The following is a 7639-nucleotide window of genomic DNA, read 5'->3' on the forward strand; positions in this document are numbered from 1 at the left end:
GAGAGGAGAAAGAGGGGGTGAAGGAGATGAGAGAGAACCATGAAAAGTGCAAGTGGTATACATTGTTGGTTATAAAATGTGTTTTGTTGCACTCTACCCAATCAAAGAGTAATGGCTCATGACAAAGCTGATTTTCAACTCGCACACTTAACAAAATTACTTACATACGTACAATTATGTTAAAATATTATTTAATTATTTTTTCTTTTACATAAACATCATAAAAATGAAAATAAAAGCAAAAATACAAAACAACAACAACATAAAATGTATTTGTTCAAAATGAACCTTAAATGAATATTTTTGTAATGTTCGACAATGGATAGATATGCTTCCATAAATGCAAATACATTTATTATATGTTTTAAAATTGCCTTCGTTGGAATAAATAAAAAGAAAGAAAGAAAGAAAGGAAGAAAGAAAGAAAGAAAGAAAGAAAGAAAGAAAGAAAGAAAGAAAGAAAGAAAGAAAGAAAGAAAAAAGGTCTATGTGTTCTATATTCGTATACTTCCAATTTAAACTAACATTTACTATAGCTTCTGCAAAAGGGTGAAAAGTTTGAACCAAAGTGACAACAAACTTATTATGACTACATCATAAAGCAGTGCTGTGATAATTAGTGCTGCAGTTACAGTACACTCTTTTCATACGCTGTGTGAGAAATTGAATTAGACAATATCATAAGAGACTGTAAGGTAACTCCAGAATATGGAGCAATTTACTTGCAATAGGGCCTATAAAACAGAATGATTAGAAGCATGTGTTGCCGTTACAGAGAATAGCAGCAGTTTACTGTGAATATTTGATCATTTCAAGTCTCTGTAGTGTAAAGAAATGATGAGCTGCACATTTGTAGAAGTCATTTTGAGGACTGCAGGGATCCTCCTTATAGCCATTTGCAGTGGCAGGGGATGGATGGATGTAGGCATGTAACTGATGACTTTGTGAGGTGATGAATTCTTCTTCGACTTGAACATTTTAAAAACTGAGGATGCAGCAATAGGTTTTAGCGGATTACCGCCCCCGTGTAATCGAAGGCAAGGAAATTGAGTCGGTGGACAGCTATAAATATTTGCTGTTGATAGCAAACTATGCCTCGAGAAGGATACAGGAGCAATCTGTACACATGTTGCGACCGCGCTCATTTTCCCCGCAGGAAATGATGTCTAACGCTGGCTAATAAAAGATGACCTTGCTTCATCAGAGTTTTGTTCGATATGTGTTGACATTTTGCAGTGTAGGCTGAATTGACATAGTGTGCTTAAGTCAGATAGAGGAGAAAAAACAGGCAACAAAGGTTAACTGTGCAGCAGGAACAAGATAATGACATGTTGTCATGTTGACAGTTCAGAAGCTTTCTCCCTGTCGTGGTCACCTGTTTAGATGTAATTTGAAACAGCAGTAGCATAACTAGTAGTAGCGCAGCATTATTACATTTTTACAAATAGCATTTCCTCCCACTGTGTTAACCTGCTGACTTATGTGAATGTCTTGTTGATTTTCATGCCAATTAACTTATTTTCAATTGAAGAAATGGTAATGTACAGATTAAGTGAAAATATCACTACCCAAAATTTCATGTGGTTGTTGACATTGGATCAGCCATGTGCCCATTTTCCTCCTCACGTTTTACTATACTTGTATAAATGGGACAGTGGAGCTCTACTCACTGCATCAAGAGCAGACACACATCACAATACAGATTGAAGTAGAAGTCAAGAGGATACTGAGAAAAAGTGATATTATTGCTGCTTTACAGAAACGGTGAGAGTGTCAAGACACCACTGGTTTAAAGTGAGAGAAAATAGACAAGGTTGTTTTTATTATGACTTGCAATATCACTTTGTGCAAGGTCATGTTAATCCAGGTGTGGACGTTTTCAGTCCCTCCCTCAAAATTGAAGCTACTGCACTGTTACTGCTTTCTCTTCCCATACAGCTTTTGGTTTGTTCTACAGGTGACACATTGTGATCCTTTGTGACATCACAGATGTGTGGTAATTAAAGTCTAGAAGGACCCACAAAGTACAGCACTGACTCAGTGAAGCAAGGTGAATAGAGTTTGTCGTAAAAAGAGATATTGTTGTATGGCAGGTGACGGCTGAATGGAGAACGAGAGGCGAGAAGCCAAGGCGAGGAATGGTGGAGCGGTGATCCGTTATGAAGGGAGCCGGGCCATTGGTGAGGGATGACAGATCAGAGCATGAGCAACTGGCAGGCAGACAGAAGGAGTAAGATCCTGAGGCGCAGGGAGATGAAGGTAAGTCAGAACTAGAAATTGGAGTACGCTAGGGGACATTACACCACACTGGTAGACTGAACGATCTGAGTGACTGGAAAATCAGGGATTGAAGTACTGCAGGGCTGATGAGATGTAGACATGCTGGTTCAAGCACCCAGGAGGAGGTGTTGAGTGGAGCAGGTGAGTATAGCTGGAAGGAACACCACACCCAGACACACACACACACACACACACACACACACACACACACACACACACACACACACACACACACACACACACACACACACACACACACACACACACACACACACACAAGCTGTACTTTGGCACGGCAACTGTAGAAAAACATCAGGATCCTAACATGCACAGGATGATGCTTAAATGCTGATGCTCTAAGGTAAGCACCTTGTGACCCCAGAGGGATAAACGCTACGTTGACTTAATGAATCAGACGGTGATATTTACTTTGTTTAGCATGAAGGTGTTTTCTAAGGGCACTGTTTAGCTATTGCTGTGTATAGTGTAAGCATTAACAGCTCTTTACTTACCAGTAGGGATGCGCATGTTTAACCGTTAACCGATAACAAGGACTTTGACAGATTAACACTATCGTTTTTTTATTTTTTTTATTAGCTCCTTACATCGTCAACTCATGGGGCGTGTCGACATGTTAAGTCATATTTTGCAGCAAAAAGTTACACAGGAGGACTTACACTATGTGCCAATTATGCAGCGCAGGCCACGTGAAGGAAGGTCAGACAACAAATGTAGCCTTCATGGACATAGATGTGCATCACTTTAGGGTTGTGCCGATTGGCGATCCGATCGTCTATCGGCGATTGGAAGGACGAGCGGCGATGTTTCGTTTTCTTGGCGATTTTACACACACACACACACACATACTTGCTACTTTTTTATTGATCCAATGCGCGATCTGTTTGTTTTGTTTTAATGAAGCCGCTTGGCTTGCTGCTTCCAACAGATACTCTGTCAAATGACAGTGTTCCACCAATCAAATGCAGCCACTGGCGACGTCCAATCAGACGGAGCCAGGTAGTCATATGACCGCACACAAAATCTCTGTGGTAAACAGGGTGGCCACTCCGCCTCAAATTTGAGGAAACACGTTTAGCTGGTGTTGTGGCTGTGACTAGGCTGCCGACGCCAGCCCTGTTACTGTATTTTACAGCCTGACGAGGTGTTCACTGATATGCCACAAATAAATTACGTCCGCCACGAATAGATTTTTTGGCTTTCGGCAACGCAATATCGTTCCGTTCATTGATCATAGCGCTCTTTCTACGTTATTAGCCCTCACACACACACACACACACACACACACACACACACACACACACACACACACACACACACACACACACACACACACACACACACACACACACACACACAGAGAAGCGGCACCCCGGCGGTAGGTCTATCGGCGATCTCCTGGGAGGACGATTGGGACGATCTGAGAATGTCAAGATCAACGAGCGTTGGTTATTGTTCAGAAAGAAATTCTAAATGTCCCCACTTACCAGGTTAGAACAGATATTTGAGTTAGGCATCCTCTCGGAGGTAGTTGTCTCCAGAGGTGGAACACAATCATTGTCAGTATCACTTTGTTTCTTCTACTGAAGTTAGCATGCTAACCGGCACTTGTCTCGTTGGACTGTCATCAAGTCACTGTAGGGATCAGGCTGCACCAAAGAAAGAGCGCTGCTCAACTACCACTGCCTGCTACTTCACCACCAGCATGCCTAAGAATTTAAATTTGACATATTTCTGCAGCCATATCTATAACAATTTACTGTTGCTCAAAGAAATGAAAATCTCAAGAAAATGTTGCAATTTGGCACTATTTGTTTGGCAAGGTTAATGCTGCTAATGCATTGTGAAATGTGTAATAAATCTTTTTAAGGTTAGCTGTGTTTACTATTCCCTGTATCTGTTTAAATTGTGCCAAAATGCTGCCAGCGGTGATAAGGGCTGAACTAAACTACATTAGGGCAGGCTCCTGTGTAGCAACACCATCTGTCGTCTCTATCGCTCTCACACACATTTCTTTCTCCTCCTCTTTGCTGCACCGCGGTGCTGCTGTCTCTTCTTCTTTTCACTAACTTCCCCTTCGCTGAAAGGCAAATGCCCAAAATCAATTGCATTCACTCAATTTATATCAGCTCAAGTCAACACGGCTGAATGAAATAGAGGGACGTGCGCAGTTTACGCCAGGCGAGACGGCTGCAGTGTTGTGCTCATCAATAACACAACTGATAGACATCGAGTACAATGAAAGGGCACAGAAAATAAACATTACTGTCAAATCGCAGATAACAGTTTGCTTCACTCTCCCGAACAACAAATCAGACTATTATACATACTATCACTTCCACTAGCGGCAGCCACTGTCCTATAAGTGAACCTCACTGCAGTGACAGCCTCTTATCAGCCCACTGGGCATGAGCAATTACATGTGATGCACTGTAAGGATGAAAAAAAGGCTTTCTAAGAATTCAGACTCAGTGTGGATTTATTTTTCCTCAAAGAATAAAAGCCTTGACAGATAATCAATCATACAAGAGCAAGCTTTATGGCTAAATTTAATGAGGCTTCTGGGAAATCCTCAAAGTAAATATCTTTGCATTAGTCATAAGTCTTCAGTCAGTCAGTGGTACAGAACAAGATGGAGGTGATACTTCATTAATAAACTATTGTTTTATCCTTCTGGTGGTAAATATTGACATTTTAATACCATGTTTTGAGTTGGGGTGATTTTGGGGGAGGGGAGACAGAATCAAAAACAAGTGCTCATCAAAATTGATTCATTTCACAATAAAAAAAAGCTCTAATCGCAAAAATGTATAATATTGTGTAATGTCTTGGAATTCACTCAGAACTCTGCTTCATCCTCAAAGTGACGAATGTTACAGAAAGCAAACTCCATTTTGCCTTTAAAATATTCATAGTCATAATGTATTGGCAAACACAAACAGCTGACGCAAGTGTTTGCTCAGGGATATTGGGCTGGAAAGGGAGCAGCATCTTCCCCTCGCAGGAGGGAAAAATTCAATCGAAGGATTTGGAGAAAATCCTGTCGGGTGAACTGTGTCTGCTCCAGTTGCAAATGCAGTGTTCTCCAGCATCCTGTTGTTTCCCTCTGGGCTCTATGTGAGTGTGTGTGTGTTTGTCAGAGACTGTGAGGTGAGGGGGCGGGTTATAAAATCAAAGTTTTAGTTCCCAAGACCTCAGAACTGTAAAGAGAACTGAAAGTAACAATGTCAAGCTACAATGATAATGAGAATAAATCTAAAGTTTCTCTTGTTCTGCAGTAGTTGTTCGTACATAATCTGTTTTAAACAATAAGGAAAAAAACGATGTACGTTATGTAATAATATAAGAAATGAATTCTTCTTTGGATCACAGGCTATCATAAATCCTATAGCCTGAATTCATGTGTATACTGCCTTTCATATACCGGTACCTGTAAAATCCAGCCTTATCCTGCTTTATATTTGAAGCAGAGCAAACCAATCTCCCACAAGCAAATGAAATTAACAGCATTAGTAAAAAGAGTGTGTTAAAGCCATCAGGTATATTTTAAGTTATTTTTTAAAACTTAAAACTTGAAATTTGATATACATGGGTTTTACAGTTTTAGCATAATTCATAAAACTCTTTCCCCACTTTGTGAGAGGGACCCGTGTGCAGGGACAAGGGCGCCGCCATTAGGCTCAGCTCATCCATACCGGAAGTCACGACCGGAAGTTGCTTTTCTTAGTGTATATTATTTCTGTTATTCTAAGAACCCCCCCTCTCTCTCTGGCCTGTCTAGCCTCTACCTGGTCTTTTTACTAAACTTAACCAACTCCTTTCTTCATTGCCTAAACCTAACCAAAGCACCACCAAAGACATTTCTTTTTTCTCTCTCTCCTGGTCTGTTGTCAGCAGGAGCGGCGCTAACCGTTAGCCGTTCGGCGCTAGCCGTTAGCAGCGTTTTTTTAATAACTTAATAAACGATCCATGCAAAAAAATATTTAGTTAGCTCAATCATGTTGTAACTAAGATTTATTTAATGTTATTCTTAATTCTTATCTCTGAAACATGATGTCTGCTCTTGTATTTGCCTGACTAGTTTGTAAATGCATTTGTTTAAATAAAAAAAAATAAAAAAAAAAAATGTTGTAACTAAGATATCCGCTGGAAAACAATATTTTATTATGGATCATTGAGTTACTGAGTTGTTTTTTTTATCTACATAGAAATGATACACATGAAGAAGAGCAACTTCCGGTTGTGACTTCCGGTATGGATCAGCTGAGCTAATGGCGACGCTCTTGTCCCTGCATACGGGTTCTCTTGCACTTTGTTGAGTGCTCTGGCTCTTTCCAATTGATGGAATTTTAAGGTGTGGTGATGGTGCTATGCCATTTAGAGGTTTGTAGGGCCTTAAAGTCAATTGTAGAAGAAACTGGGATTCAGTCTAGGGGTCTCTTTTCTTGGTCGTTATAAATTCTGCCATTATGAGTTTCCATTTCTTTATACATTTTCCAGAAGACTGTAGTAAAATAAGCGTTGTCTAATCTTTCAATAATCAAGTCCTGAATTATTTTTTCAACATCCGTGTTTACTGCAGAAAGCTGTGTGTATCAATGTGGAACTGTGGACTTTTGTCATCTAACTTGTCATCTAGTTTAATAAATGGTGCCTTTCTTTGGTTTTTGGTCCAAGTCAAACTAATCTCAATTTCATTTTCATTCATCTTTAAAAAGTTGTCACTCAATCACTGAGTTATGGAGGCTAAACAGGCTTACATGGAGCAAAGGCTGGATTGGTTTTTAGACTCAAAAGAGATATAAAGTGTAGTATCATCTGCGTAGCTGTGGAAATTAGCATTATGTTTACTGGTGATGTTACAGGATGGAAGCATTTACAAGGGAAAAAAGAGACACAGACAATTTAAGACAAACTTAAATTTATCTTCCAGATGGGTCAGTATTTCAATATAGACCAGAAACTAGAAAATCAAAAAGATATTCTTTAGTTCCTGGCATGTTATGATAGAGAGATTACAACTGAAGCAGGGGACAGAGGTAAGAGGGGAGTACAGTATTTTTTGTTATTTGTCTTAGATAAAGCAGAAGAGTAGGATGCGAGAGGGAGGTTGAGGGGTTAGAGAAGAACATGAGGGATTTTGCGGAATCTGATTCCCTAGTGTGCACTGAAGAGAAAAGTCACTATTTGATGTTCTTCATGGAATATTTAATAAGGTATTCACCTGCTCTCAATTTGCTTTGCTCCTTAGAAAACCACAGAGCACTCGAACTGACACCCTGAATGAAGGAGGCTTGATCTCCACATTACTGAGACTGCAATACAAGCTGCTCTCTTACAC

The sequence above is a fragment of the Trachurus trachurus genome (assembly GCF_905171665.1).
Source record: "Trachurus trachurus genome assembly, chromosome: 5".
Taxonomy (NCBI): Eukaryota; Metazoa; Chordata; class Actinopteri; order Carangiformes; family Carangidae; genus Trachurus; species Trachurus trachurus.